At 36.7% G+C, this 16,368-nt stretch overlaps 1 long non-coding RNA gene across 1 annotated transcript in view; it reads left to right on the top strand.

The window, feature by feature from the left end:
• The window catches only part of LOC140693326 (uncharacterized), a 68,222-nt gene that overhangs the window by 19,351 nt on the left and 32,503 nt on the right, over window positions 1-16,368 (top strand). The gene's annotated exons all lie outside the window — the stretch shown is intronic.

The following is a 16,368-nucleotide window of genomic DNA, read 5'->3' on the forward strand; positions in this document are numbered from 1 at the left end:
GTTTCTATTATTTCATCTTGGTGTTCATTCTGTGGATTTGGACAAATGTGTAATGACATACATCCATTATTATAGTATCAAATGGAGTATTTTCACCAGCTTCAAAATCTTCATTGCTTGCCTATTCAGCTCTCCCACCCAAAATCCCTGGCAACCACCAATCTTTTTACTGTCCATATGGTTTTTCCTTTTCTAGGAAGTCACATAGTTGAAATCATACAATATGTAGCCTTTTCCAATTGGCTTTTTCACTTAGTAATAGGCATTCAAAAAAAATACAGGCATTCAAATTTCTTCCATGTCTTTTCATACCTTGATGACTCATTTGTTTTTAGGATAGAATATTATTCTATTGTCCAGCTGTACCACAGTTTATTTACCCATTACCTAATGAAGAACAACTTTGTTGCTTCCAAGATTTGGATATGATGGATAAAGCTGCTCTAAGCATCTATATATTGTTTTTTGTGTGGACATAAGTTTTCAACTCCTTCGGGTAAATACCAAGGAGTGCAACTGCTGGATTATATTGTGCCTGAGTGTTTAGCTTTTTAAGAAGATGACAAACTGTCTTCCACAGATTCCCTACCATTTTGCATTCCCATCAGTAGTGAATAAGAAGTGCTATAGATCCACAACCTCACCAGGGTTTGGTGTTGTCAGTGTCCTGAATTTGGGGTGTTCTAATATGTTTGTTTCCATTTGCCTAACGACATATGATGTGGAACATTTTTTGATATGCTTATTTGCCCTCTGTGTATTTTCTTTGGTGAGATGTGTATTAATGACTTTTGGCTACATTTAGTCAGGTATTTTTGTTTCACTGTTGAGATTTAAGTGTTCTGTGTATATTGAAGGTAATAGTCCTTTATCAGATGTGCCTTTTCAAAATATTTTCTCCAAGTAAGTGTCTTCTCTGTCATTCTTTTGGTATTATCATTTCTCTAACAAGTTTTTAAATTCAGTTATACTTTTCAACTTCATGTTTCCCATTCTTATTTTTTTAGTAAGTTCTCTCTTATTATTTTCTATTAGATGAGACATTTGCATATCTTCTTTTAAATTTTTAACAATGATTTTTTGTTCTTATAAGAGTTATAATGTCTAATATTATATCTATAATATCTAATATCTGTGCTCAGATATTGAAAAATAGTATTCATTTGATTTGTACTTTTATTCTCCTTTAGAATGGAACAATTTTCAGCATTTCTTTTCTTTCATGATCTTATGATTTTTGAAGAACATATGTCATTAATTTTATAGTAATTTTAAAATATAAAATGTGTCCATTTTATATTTTTCTGATATTGCCTCATGACTAGTTCCATGTCATGTATTCTTAGCAGGAGCACAACAAGCATCAGTGATGCTATGTTCTTCCCAAGGTGTTATTTTAAATGGCACAAGATATCAATTTTTCCATTTATGGGTGATGCTAAGTTCATCACTTCACTAGGTGGTGTCTATTAGGTTTCTCCCCTATAAAGTTCTTTTATCCTTTGTGACTAACCAGTAACTTGAGATTATGTAAATATTCTGTTCTTCATCAAAATTTTACCCACTGTTTTTAGCATCTATTAATTTGAGATTATGTAAATATTCTGAGATTATGTAAATAATCTATTCTTTTTTTAATACTTACTCAATTTCATTTCTAGTGATCGGTTTGTTCTAGTGGTCAATTTCTTCTTGATTCAGTCTTTGTGGACTGTATATTTACAGAAACTTGTCCATTTCTTCAAGGTTATTCATTTATTTTCCATAAAGTTGTTTACAGTATTCTCATATGATATTTTGAATTTCGGTAGTATTGGTTGTAATTTCTCCATTTTCCTTTCATATTTTGATTATTTGTGCTCTGTCTTTTCTCTTCTTTGTGAGCTAGGCCTGAGGTTTGTCAGTTTTATTTACTCTTTCAAAAAACCATCTCTTCGTTTGATTGACTTTTTCTGTTGTTTTTTTAAATATCTATTTCATTTATTTTCTCCCTGATATTTATTGTTTTCTTCCTTCTGCTGGCTTTAGGTTTTGTTTGCTCTTCTTTTTCTAATTCTTTTAGTTGGTTGATTAGGTTGCTTATTTCAGATTGTTTATCTTTTTTGAGGAAGGCCGTTATTGCAATGAATTTTCTTCTTAGGACTGCTCTTGCTGCATCCCATAGATTTTGTGTGGTTGTGATTTTTGTCATTTGCCTCAAAGTATTTTTTTATTTCTTCTTTGAATTTAACATTGACCCATTGGTTTCCTAGTATCATGTTGTTTAATCATCATGCTGTCAATTTTTTCTGCTATGTTTTGCTGTAGTTGATTTCTAGTTTCATGGCATTGTGTTCAGAAAAAAAATTGCTTAAAATAATTACTATCTTCTTAAAGTTGTTGAGTCTTCTTTTGTGCCAAAGTGCATGATCCATCCTAGAAAGTGTTCCATGTGCACTGGAAAGAATGTTTATTTTAATTTTGGGGGATGTAATATTCTGAAAATGTCAACCAAGTCTAATTGTTCTATTGTATCATTTAGTTGCTGTTTTGCCTTTGTCTTTCTGTCAGGAAAACCTGTCAAGTGATGTGAATGGGGTGTTAAAATCTCCTACTATGATTGTGTTACCATACATTTCTCTCTTTATATTTGTTAGTATTCACTTTATGTATTTAGGTTCTCCTATGTTTTGTTCTTATATGTTAACATATATACTATCCTCATCTTGCACTTTGCCTTCGATCATTATATAGTGCCCTGCTTATCATTATTTATGGCTTTAGTTTTTAAGTTATTTTGTCTGTAATCAGTATTGCTACTCCTACTTTGGTTTTCTTCCATTTGCATGGAATATCATTTTCAATCCTCTCATTCTCACTCTATGTCTCTTCTTCTCCCTAAAGAGTGTCTCTTGTAAACAGCATACTGTATGTTCTTGTTTTATTTTCCAATATACCACTCTGCCTTTTGATTGGAGCATTTAGTCCATTGACATTTACAGTAATCATTGATAGACTTGTATTTATTGCCATTTGGAACTTAGTTTTGCAGTTGATTTGGTATTTCCTCTTTGTTTCTTTTTCTTTTTGTGGTTTGATAATTTTCCTTGTATTATCTCTGTTTTATTTTGTGTGTGTCTCCATTGTTAGTTTTTGTCATATGGTTACTCTGTTTTTTGCATATACTAACCCATTACTATATCTGTTTGTTTTAAACATATAGTGATATAAGTTAAAACCATCCTGCCAAAAACAAAAAGAAAAAGAAAAAGAAAAGAAAAATACTCTTAATTTTCTTGCTCCCTTCTCCCACTCTTCATGATTTAGACGTCTCTCTTACAGTTTCGTGTTTATTCTGTTGTTATTCATTGAAGTTATCATCTTTCCAATTATGTTCTTTTCCCTTTCAGTAGAAACCTGGCCATCCTGATTATAATATGTCTTGGTGTGGTTATGTTTGGTTTCTTCTTGTTTTGGACCCTCTGTGCTTCCTGTACTTGGATATCTGATTGCTTCTTAAGGTTTGGGGAGTTTTCAGTTATTTTTTCTTTAAATGCCTTTTCAGTCCCTTTTGATTTTTCTTCTCCTTCTGGGACCCCAATTATGCATACATCAACACACTTTATATTATACCATATGTCACTTATATTGTTTTCATTGTTTTTTTTTTTCTCTCTCTCTCTCTGCTGTTCTGATTGGGTGATTTTGTTTTCCTGTCTTCTAAGTCACTTATTCATTCCTCTGCATTATCTAGCCCACTAGCTCTCATTTCAATAAATGGGTTTTCCAATTTTATGTGGCTCCTCTTTATAGTGTTAATTTCTTTTTTTGACATATTCTCTGTCTCTATGCACAATTTGTTTCATTTCCTTCTGTACTGTGATCAGTCATTTTTTGAAATAATGATGTAGTAGACTATCAAAGTCTGTTTCATTGATTATTCTTTCAGGGAATTTCTCTTGTTCTTTTAATTGGGAGTGATTCTTTGCCTCTTTACCTTGCTTATCTTTCTCTGGCACTATGGATTATAAAGTATCAGTTATCTACTCTGGTCCTGAAAGGTTTTATTTATTCATTTATTTATCTGAAGTGGATGCAGAAATAAAACTATAAAAGAGAAATGTAAAATAAAAAAATTGAAAACAGTGTATAATCAATAACAGAAGAACAAAACAAATAAAAATCAAATAGAAATCAATTTAAAATTAATAAAAATGTCTTAAAGAAAAATTTTAAGTTAATTAATGAATAAAATATTTTTAAAAAGTAAAAATTAAAGAAAATATGGATACATTTCTCTATACACTATGCCCTTATAATTTTGTTGAGAGTTCTTTCTAACTTACAGGTAGTTGCCAAGTCTTCCTTCCTTCCCTTTTGCCTGTTATTACTTTGGTTGGGGATGTGGCCAGTGTTCTGGTGGCAAGAGCATGCCCTGGCTATTTAGTGGGGCCTCCTTTTTGTTCTGTTGTTGTCACCAACCCTATCCTCACCCTGCTGCCGGAATTCCACTCACTGGTTCTAGAGGCCCACCAGTCATGTCCCTGGATCAGGGAAAATGGCCTCACTAGCCCTTGCCTCTGCTCTGTGCCAAATCTCTGCTTCTTATTCATTTGTCTTAGAAGCACGAGTCCACAGAGGCACCTTTGCAGAAAGTTTCCCTCTGCATGGGGCTGCAAACAAATCTCAGTCTCACCTATGAGGTTGCCGAACCCTAGGTATAGCTTCAGGTTTCAACCCTACTTTCATGTGGGAGCTGCACACTAGAGAATATGGTTGTTGTCATTAAGCCCTGCCTCTCTTCTCCCAAGGATACACCAGTAATGGTGCCATGGGTCTGCAGAGACAAATGCTACAGTGCCCCTCTCCCTAGGGCACACCTGCAGTGTTGCTTTGTGTGTGTGTGTGTGTGCGTGCGTGTGTGTGTATTTTATGAGGGATCCAGGCTTTTCTGATCTGTATATCCCGCTAGTTATGGCACACAGCTCACTGAAGTCCCCCAAGCTTGCCTCTGTACACTTGGCCCATGTCCTTTTCCTGGCTCAGGCAGCCTGTCCTGTCCCAAACCTGCTGGTTAATATCTATGCCTGGGGATTACAAGGATCCTTTGTGCCCACTTAACTTAGTTCTGTCATCAAAGGCCATTCCATCCAGATCCAAGCCATGGAAGTTCCCCCTCCATCCCACTGACCTCTCCTTTGGAGTGAAGGAGACCCAGCAAATGAATGCTATTTCTCTTTCATCACTCTCTCCCTGCAGGACTGGTTCCCCACTATTTTCCTTTCTCTTCCTTTTTTTTTTTTTCCTCTTTTCTCCTACTCAATTGGCAATGTATTTTTTCTTTTGAAGAAGGCAATGTTCTGTCAAAGTTCAGCAATAGTTCTGATTGGATGGGTGGGTTCATGGATATCAGTCTTGGTGTATTTGTGGGAGAGGGTGAGCTACAAGTGTCCTTCTACTCCACCATCTTTGCCCTTCTCCTCTGCTTATTTTCTATTTAGAGTAAACCTTTCATTATTTACTTTAGCATAGATTTAGTATTGCTGAATTCTTTTAGTCTTTGCTTGTCTGTGAAATTCTTTCTCTTTCTATTCTAAAGTACAGCCTTACTGCATAAATTATCCTAGGTTGCAGCTTTCTCTCATTCAGAACTTTTAATATATATTGCCACTCCCTTCTGGCCAGCAGTGTTGGTGAAGGGAAACCAACAGATAGCCTTATGGGGTTTTCCTTATAACTAACAATTCATTTTTCTCTTGTTGCCTTTAGTATCATTTCTTTATGTTTAACTTTCACCATCTTAATTTTAATATGTCTTGGTGTAAGTCTATTTGGGTTCTTCTTCTTGAGTACTCTCTGTGCTTACTGTACTTGGATATTTGATTGCTTCTTTAGGTTTGGGATATTCTCAGTCATGATTTCTTCAAATACCTTTTCAATCTCTTTTGCTTTTTTTTCTCCTTCTGTGACCCCTATTATGCATAGGTTGGAATGTTATATATTATCCCATAGATCCCTTATATTGGTTTCATTGTTCTTTTTTTTTTTTTTTCTTGCTTTTCTGTCTGCTGTTCTGATTGGGTGACTTCTCTTATCATGTCTTCTTAGTTACTTCTTCATTTTTCTGCATTGTCTAGTCTGCTTTTGATTGCCTATAGTGGCTCTTTTCATAGCCATTGAGTATTATGTTTTTTATTATCTCCCCTTTATAGTTTCAATTTCCTTTTCATAATGTTCTCTCTCTCTATTTATAGTCTCTTTTATTTCTTTCAGTGCTTTCATCACTCCAGTTTTGAAGTCATGATCTAGTAGACTATTCAAATGTATTTCATTGACTGTTCTTTCTGGGGATTTCTATTGTTCTTTTAATTGAGAATCATTCCCCTCCTTCATCATTTTACTTATATCTCTCTGGCACTATGGATTATGAAGTATCAGTTATCTTCTCTGGCCTTCAAGGGATTTCTTTTTTTTGAAGAGTATGTGTTTCTGTGTAGACTGCACACCCCTAATAATTTTGTTGCTAGGTCTGTTTTTAGTATGGATGGTAGCCACGTCTTTCTTCCATGTGTGTTATCTGTTATCCATTTGATTAGGGATGTGGCTGGTGTTGTGGTGACCAGAGCCTTCTCTGGTTTTTTAGTGTGGTCTCCTGTTTGTTCTGTGGTTGTCACAGCTCTGTCAGGGACTGGGTCTGTTTCCTTTTTGTTGGGAGTGAGGCTTCCAGACCTGGTTCTGAGCTCTGGTGCATACTAGGTGGGGTTGGATCACTTTAAGTACTTTTTCTTGATTCTGCCCTTGTCCTAGCTTCAGTCACAGGAATGTCAGTATGCTGCTCTGGTTTCCCCAGGTTCTCTGCCCTCAGAAATACCAATGCAATTCCACTGAATTCTGGGTTACACACTTGGTTGGTGATGCACTATCAGGTCAGTGACATCCCCAGCAGCAAACACTGCACCTGCACTTGCCCTGATACACAAACTCTGTTCACCTGTCTTAGATGCCTACACCAGTAGGGCTTCCAGCACTCAGTGACTGCATTCATGCTACCAGATCAGCACCATGCCAAGTGCCAAATGCTGCCCCTTCAATCACCCCACTTTTCAAACTCTGCTCATTTTTCCCAGAGGCCCACAGGTCATGCAAGTTGGTCAGAACTTCTCTCGGTGCTGCATCCACTCAGGGTATGTGGGCTCACAGAAAATGGCCACACCAGCACTAACCCTCATTCTGTGCCAGAATCCTAGTCCTTGCCCATTTGTCTTAGAGGTGTGGGTCCACAAAGGCACCTGCATAGCAAAATGGTCCCCTTTGCTTGGTGTTGTAAACAAATTTCAGTCCTGCCTGTGAAGTTGTGGAGCCTCTGGGTATGAATTTGTGTTTCAAATCCACCTCTACCTGGGAGCTGAACACTAAGGGATATGGTGGTTGTGGTGGAGCCCTGCATCTCTTCTCCTAAGAACACACCAGCAATGGTGCCACAAGCCTGTGTAGACAAAGGCTATGGCCCTGCCTCATTGTGCTCCTCCCTGCAATGCACACCAGCAGTATTGCTTTCTTTTTTTTTTAATTTTATGGGGAACTCAGGCTGTTCTGTTCTCTATACCCTCCCAGACATAGTTCATAGCATACTTCAGCCCCCTGAGATTGCTTCTGTGCAGTTGGCCCCAGTCCACCACTTGGCTCTGGCAGCCATTCCCAGCCCACCCCCTGCTGGTTTGTGTCTAAGGCTGAGGTCACAGGGAAATTTAGTGCTCATTTTACTTATTGTTTTGTGAGCCAAGGGCTACTTTGCACAGATAGAAGACTTGGAGTACCCCTTCCCCCCCAGTTTAAGAGTGCAAATCCTCCTTTGTCACTCCCACACTGTGGGATTTTTCCCATGCTATTTTCCTTTTACTTTTTCCTACCAGATTTGTGGTGAATTCTGTCTTTTGAAGAAGGTGATGTTCTGTTAATGTTCAGTAGGTGTTCTGAGTGAATGGGTAGGTCCAGGGGTGTCCCTCTTGGTGTATTTGTGGGAAAGGGTGAGCTCCTAGTGTCTTTCTACTCCACCATCTTGGCTGCTCCTGACTCCTCTTTCTTAAATTTGATACTGAAATTACTAATAATTGCCCAGAATTCTCAATGTTTCCATGATTTATTCAGACAGATATTGTATACCTGTCTGAAAATTAACATGACATTTCTTATTTTCAAAAAAAATTGACAGCACATTCTGCAGGGAAGAAGTAAATATAAGTGTAATCCTATGAATTTTCAATAAAAGGATGAACCGATGAAAAGTCTGGTAGCCATGTACAGTGAACATCAGTTATCTTTGTTCTACCTTCCTTGATAATGACATTTTCTGTGGTACTAATTTCTTCTCTTCCCTCTACTGATCAAAACTTCTCCACTTTAAGGCATATAGTGGTGAGCATAGATGCCTTCCACAACTTCTCCACTCTCCACTGTGAATAAAACATAAAACTAAAATGTCTTAGCCAGACATCCAAAGTCCAACATAGTTTTATCTTAGTTCCACTCCCCCACAATCCATTTAATTCTAGGAAATAAAGATGAACATGTCAGTCTAATACTGGAAGACACTGCACTTTTTTTGAATGTTTATTGATGGATATCTAATATCAGTTTTAGATTTTTTTTCCTCTTGGGCTAAATCTAATTCCCCAAAAGTAAATATTTAAGTATTTTCTCTGCTGGGTTTAAGCGTTACAAGTTATTTATTAATTATAGACTATAATCATCCTTATATTATGAGATAATGAAATACAAACACATTTCAAATTGCTTCTCCACTCACTCTCCTCTTTCTTTTAGAGAATAAAAGTTTATCATTGAATTTTAATTCATAATTAAAATATATCTATATATAATTGTTTATATTTATTTATTGAAGTATAGTCAATTTACAATGTTATGTCAATTTCTGGTGTAGAGCATAATGCTTCAGTCATACATTAACATACATATATTATTTTTATATTCTTTTTCACCATAAGTTACTACAAGATATTGAATATAGTTCTCTGTGCTATACAGTATGTAATTGTTGTTTATATTTTATATATATATTAGTATCTGAAAATCTCAAGCTCTCAATTTAACCTTCCCACTCTCTTCTCCCTCTGGAAATCATAAGTTTGTTTGCTATGTCTGTGAGTCTCTTTTTTTTTAAATAATTTCATCTATTTTTTAAATGCTACATATAAGTGATATCATATGGCGTTTTTCTTTCTCTTTCTGACCTCACTTAGAATGATACTTCCCAGGTCCACTCATGTTGCTTTAAATGGCATCATTTTATTATTTTTTTATGGATGTGCATTATTCCATTGTATAAATATACAACTTCCTTATCCAGTCATCTGTCCTCTTGTTAATCTTACTGGGGAAGCCAAATCTTACTGGAGAGACCAATGCTCACTTTCTAGGTCACAAGTGGAATAGTCAATTTGTTTTGGCTTGCTTTGAACTGAAAATTGTTGAGTTAGAGGATTTCATTTCCTATGATGATGCCTTTTTCCACACAGTAATGTTCCCACTGTTTAGTCATACCTTTCCTGAATCTCCCTACATGGACAGAAATGTCAAGCTTCACCATGAGAGACACAAGCTCATAGACTTTATACTTCCAGAATGATTCAAGATTTGGATGTAAGACTCAGGCTAGAATCAGTGCATTAAGTTGTTCAACAAATAAATTACACAGACTTAGTATATGCCAACCTCAGACACTGGCTGCAAGTGGAGTCAGGGTATTCACAAACCAGAAAGCATCACTGAGTTTATGTCCAGAGTTTTTACTTGGGCTTTATAATTTATTAAATCATTGGACACATGATTAATCTCCATCTCCAGCACCATCTCCTCCCATCTTCCCAGAGTCCAGCATGGCCCTAATTTTCAACCCTCTAATTATGTGGTTGGTCATTCTGGGATTAGCCCTCATGCTGAAGTTAACTTGGGGCCCACTACCATGAGTCACCTCATTAGCATAATAGACACTCTTCTCACTCAAGAAATTCCAAGAGATTTGAAGTTCTGTGTCTGGTACCAGAAATAAAGGACAGATATTTTATTTATTATACCACTGGTAATAACTCTAAAAATTTGGTATGCATGAGAACTACAAAGGAGATTGTTTAAAATTTTACCCTTTGTAGAACTGAATTGAGGCTCAGAACTTCCTAACTTTCAGGAGCACATAAAGAATGTTACATTGCTGATGAGCATGTAAATTGGTACAATCACCTGAGAAGCAAATATCTGTCAGTATCTACTTTAACCTGAACATACAGATAAACCTATTCCAGCAAATCTGCTTCTAGGTAAATACCTAATATAAGTGGCCACTGTCAGGAAAAACTGAAACATTTTGAAACACACACTCAACAACACTAAAGATTACTTGTTGTCTGTCTAGCTCACCCTTTGAATATTTCAAATTCAATGTTACTGAGCTATTTTCTAACTCTGTAGGTAGTAGGAAACATACAGTGCTATAAATTATTATTTTTCTGTAGAAATGTTAATGTACTAAATCTTGTGGAATGTAATTGCTGGGTACCATTGACTCAGTGTGCTGTAGTTTGTCTAGATTTCTTCTGTAAAGGAAACCTTCATCTCCTCTCTAAGTCACCATTTCTAAGAGGGACAACACTTAAATTGGTGTGAAATACAAGACTTATAAAATATGAGAGCACATCTTAATTTGAGCTTCTAGTCTTTTACATTCTGGCCTCAAGCATCATTTCCAAATTCCCCTTTTTATTTCCTTTTCTCAACTCATATCCAAAGACTGTTACTGACACTTCAGCCATCTTGCATGATGTCTTCATCCATTACCCAATTCCTCTCCCAGCATGCATGCTCACACACACAAACATGACCACTTCCACCTGGTTTCCTTTCCTCTTTGAACTTTTTGAGCACAACTGTGAGACACTTAAATTTCAATTATACATCATCTTACATATTTACCTTAGTGCATACCAATCTCTCCTTTTGCTTGGCAAGTTCTGAAGGCTTATCCTTCCTGTTATTAACTGATTTTTTACCTGGTCCTGGGGTGGCATCTTTTATGCATATGAGTTGAAAGAGAAGCAGTCAAGTGAATGGTTGATGAAGAAGTATAAAAATTGCCATGTAGGAAAATCTAGGACAGCAAAAAGAAAGAAATAAACAAAAATAATTGGTCATGCAGAGAAATTGTGAAACCAATGATCTTTATGCTTTAAGTCCAGGATTACCTCCCTGCCTAGTTCATTGGAATTCAAACCTAGGAATTTGCGCATGTGGTCCCACACCAGCTCCACTTTCTGCTTCTGCTATTCATTCTTGTGGAATTTTCTGTATGACATCTGCCTTCAGCCTGTCTTTGTCTTCTGGTTTCTGCTTATGTCCCTTCATCCCAGTTCTTAGTGACTTGTCAGATGTCTCTGAGATCACAGCGATGAAGTTCCTTATACTATGTCTGGTGCAGGGTAGGTGCTCAGTGAGGATTTTCCTTCTTCTTAAAGTAGCTCAGATTTGTTATTATGCTTCCCGTGGAAGTGAGCAAAAGGCTTTTATTAAATTAGGACATAAAAGCAACCTGTGTTGTCAAAGATGTTAGCCTGAAGCAAAATTCCAAGTTGGATGCTTGGAGAGTCAGTGGGAGCACCACAGGAACCTCTCCCTCCTTGTCTCTCTAGATGGACTCACTTGCTCATTGTCCTTTAGGGGCTTAAGGAGCAAGTCTGAACTCACAGCTCCTTGTTCACATCAGAGGCTGCCATCCAACCACTGTGGCCCTGACTCGACCCTCTCCTCCAGCAGCACCAGCTCAACTCCAGAGTAGAAGCTGAGAGCAGTGTCTGTAGATCAGAGTCCAGAGAGCTAGCTCTTCCTGCATAAAGTGGGGTGCCCCTGCATTGAGCTGTGTTGAATGGCAGCAAGCATCCACTTTTTAGCAGGTAGGGCTTCCCCCTTCCCAACTCTCTCACCCTTAGGGTATCTTCCCCCTCTCCCCTTTCTCCCCTCCATCCTTCTCTAACACACCATTGAATAGATGATGCTGGCTTGCAGCTGTTAACTTAGTTCTTTTTTATAAACCCAGTAGTTTATTTCAAAGTAGAAATTTTAGGTTTACTGGAAAAAAATCCCACTACAATTGACACTTATACAGACACTAGACTACTGTACATTTAAAAAGAGAAAAAATCAAGAAGGGCCAATGTGGTGGATTAGAACGACACTCTTAGCTCACCCTCTCCCACAAATGCACCAAGACTGACATCCACTGACCCACTTATCCAATCAGGAAGTCTGCTGAACTTTGACAGAACCTTACTTTCATCAAAAGACAAAACACGTCATTAATCTGGTAGGAGAAAAGGAAAATAAAAGGAAGAAAAAGGGAAATAGTGCAGTCCAGTCCCATGGGGAGGGAGCAGCTCATTTGCTGGGTCTCTCCCACTCCAATGAAGAGGTCAGCTGGATGGAGGGGGAACCTCTGAGGCTTGAAATAGTATAGAATAGCCCTTGACTGACAGAACAAAGATAAATGGGCAAAAAGTGTCCTCATGATCCCCAGGCTTAGACACCAACCAGCAGGTGTGGGATGAAACAGACTGCCTGAGCCTGATGGAGGACTTGGGCCAACTGTACAGAGGTAACCTCAGGAGATTTCAATGTGCTGTGTGCCATCGCTGGAAAGGTATACAGAGCAGAACAACATAAGTCCCCTATAAAATATAAAAAAAAAAAAAGGAAAAGCAACACTGCTGGTGTGCCCTGGGGGGGAGGGGTGCCATAGCTTTTGTCTTTGAATACTTGTGGCATCATTTCTGGTGCCTTTTCTGGAGAAGAGAGGTGGGACTCAACCACACCCACCATATACTCTAATGTGCACCCAGGTGGAGGCAGGGTTGAAATCTCAGTCCCTACCTAGGGGCTCTGAAACCTCATAGGTGGGACTCAGATTTGTTTACAGCCCCAGGCAAATAGGAAAGTTCTGCTTCAGTACCTCTGTGAACTCATGCTTCTAAGACAAACAAGAAGGGTTCTGGCACAGAGCAGGGGTGATGGCTGGTATGGCCATTTTATCCAAGTTCACCTAAAGAGCATGGAACTGAAGTGAAGTTAGGAGGGGCACTGAAAGGCAGAGAGACCCAACCACCTAACATGCACAAGTGCACCACCACAATACAGCATTTGGAGGAGACATGAGACATGGCACTAGGAGAAGCACAGATCAGGGGCACAACTGGAGGGCCTCTGGAACCAGTGAGTGGAGTTCATGCAGCAGGGTGAGAACAGGAACAGTGACAACCACAAAATAAAAAGGAGATCTCACTTAATAGCCAGGGAAGACTCTTGCTACCAGATCACAGGCAAAATCCCCAACAAAAAGAATAACAAGCAAAAGACAGGAAGACATAGCAACCACCCATACTTCAGACAGAGCTATCAACAAAATTATTAAGAGCACATAGTGCCCACAAGAACACATCCACATTTTTTCACTTTTTCTTTTACTTTTTAAATTTTTACTTTTAAAATATTTTTATGTTTCTGTTTAACCCCTTTTAAAATTGGACTTTAAAATATTTTAAATTGTTTTTAGTTTGTCTCAATTTCATTTTTATTTCTCTTTGCTTTATTCTTCTATTATCGATTAGACTATGTTCTCATTTTTTTTCTTCTTTTAAGCTTTTTAAATTTCTCACAATTTGCTTTTTATCTCTTTGTTTTGTTCTCTTATTAAAATCAGCTTTCAGATATTATTTTCTAATTTTAAGACTTTTAAAATTTGTCTCAATTTTTATTCCTCTTTGACTTGTTCTGTTATTGTTCATAATCTGTTTTCAAATCTTATTCTCTTCTTTTAATTTTTTTTAGCTTTATTTCTGCATCTGTTTTAGGTAAATAAGTAGAAAGAAAACCTTTAGAAACAGAAGAGATAACTGATGCTCCATAATCAATAGTGCAGGAGAGATATAAGTAAAATAAAGAAGTAGAGGAACAACTCCCATTTAAAAGAACAGGTAAAATCCCCTGAAAGAATGATCAATGAAATAGACCTTGATAATCTATTAAATCATGTTTTCAAAAAAAGAGAGATAAAAGTACTAAAGATACAAAAAGAGATTGTATATAGAGGCAAAGAATATGGCAAATAGGAAATTGAAACTTTATAAAGAGGAGTGAATTAAAATAGGAAAACAAATTTGCTGAGATAAGAGCTGAGTTAAAAGTTGTAAAAAAAAAAGTAGGCTACTTAATGCAGAAGAATTAATAAGTGGTTTAGAATACAGGACAACAGAAATCAACTAATCAGAACAGAAGAGAAGAAAACAAACAAAAACCAATGAAAGAACAAAATTCAATGAAAACAATTATCCTGTGGGATACTATAAAGTTTGCCAAAACCTACACATAGCAGGGGTCTCAGAAGGAGAAAAAAAAGCAAAAGGGATTGAAAAAGTATTTGAAGAAATCATAATTAAGAACTTCTGAAACATAAAAAAGCAATCAGATATACCAATACAGGAAGTACGAAGGGACCCAAACAAGAAGAAACAAAACAGACACACACTAAGATATATTATAATCAGCATGGCCAGGGTTAAAGATAAAGAAATGATTCTAAAGTCATAAGGAGAAAAACAGAGTTAGTTACAAAGGAAAACTCATAAGGCTTTCAGCTGATTTCTCTACACAAACACTACAAGCTAGAAGGGAGTGGCAAGATATATTCAAAGTCCTGAATGAAAAACAAAAAGATTCAGCCTAGGATAATTTATCCAGCAAGTCTATTCTTTAGAATAGCAGGAGAAATAAATATCTTCACAGACAAGCAAAAATAAAAGTATTTAGCAACACTAAATCTATACTAAAAGAAATATTGAACGGTATAGTCTAAATCGAAAAGAAGCAGGTTGATTTTGAAAGGAGAAAACCATAATTGGAAAGGTGATAACTACCATGAATTACAACAGAATAAACATGGAATTGTAAAAGAAGACATCTAAATCATTAAGAGTGGGAGAGGGGAGCAAGAAAATATAGAGTTTTCTTCATTCTTTAATTTGTTCATTCTCTGTAGGATGGGTTTGAGCTTATATTACTATAAGTTTAAAACAAACAGATACAGTAATGGGTTAATATATGTACAAAATTGGGTAACCATAAGACAAAAACTTACAAGAGAGTCACAAAAACTAAAAATTAATGAAGATAATAGAAAGGAAAATTTTAAAAAATAAACACACACACAAGAAAAAGAAAGGAACAAGGGGAAAAGTGCCAAATCAACTGCAAAATTAAGTTTAAAATGGCAATAAACCAAAGTTGATCAGAAATTACTTTAAATTTCAATAAATTAAATGTTCTAATGAAAAGACATAGAGTGACAGACTGGAAAATAAAACAAGAACCTACAATATGACACATACAAGAGACCCACCTTTAGGAAAAGGACACAAATAGACTGTGAAAAAGATATTACACACACCCAGAAATGAACCCACAAACTTTTGGTCAACTCATCTTCGACAAAGGAGGCAAGAATATACAATGGAATAAAGACAGTCTCTTCAGCAAATGGTGTTGGGAAAACTGGACAGCAGCATGTAAAACAATGAAGCTAGAACACACCCTTACACCATATACAAAAATCAACTCGAAATGGATTAAAGACTTAAACATAAGACAAGATACAATAAACCTCCTAGAGGAAAACATAGGCAAAACATTATCTGACATACATTTCAAAAATTTTCTCCTAGAAGAAATAAAAGCAAGAATAAACAAATGGGACCTAATGAAACTTACAAGCTTCTGCAGAGCAAAGGAAACCAGAAATAAAACAAGAAGAAAACCTACGGAATGGGAGAAAATTTTTGCAAGTGAAACCGACAAAGGCTTGATCTCCAAAATATATAAGCAGCTCATACGACTCAATAAGAAAAAAATAAACAACCCAATGCAAAAATGGGCAGAAGACCTAAACAAGCAACTCTCCAAGGAAGACATACAAATGATCAAAAAGCACATGAAAAAGTGTTCAATATCACTAATTATCAGAGAAATGCAAATCAAAACTACAATGAGGTATCACCTCACACCAGTCAGAATGGCCGTCATTCAAAAATCCAAAAATGACAAATGCTGGAGAGGCTGTGGAGAAAGGGGACCCCTCCTACACTGCTGGTGGGAATGCAGTTTGGTGCAGCCACTATGGAAAACAGTGTGGAGATTCCTCAAAAGACTAGGAATAGACTTACCATATGACCCAGGAATCCCACTCCTGGGCTTGTACCCAGAAGGAAATCTACTTCAGGATGACAGCTGCACCCCAATGTTCATAGCAGCACTATTTACAATAGCCAAAACATGGAA

The sequence above is a fragment of the Vicugna pacos genome, unplaced genomic scaffold, assembly GCF_048564905.1.
Source record: "Vicugna pacos unplaced genomic scaffold, VicPac4 scaffold_19, whole genome shotgun sequence".
NCBI lineage: Eukaryota > Metazoa > Chordata > Mammalia > Artiodactyla > Camelidae > Vicugna > Vicugna pacos.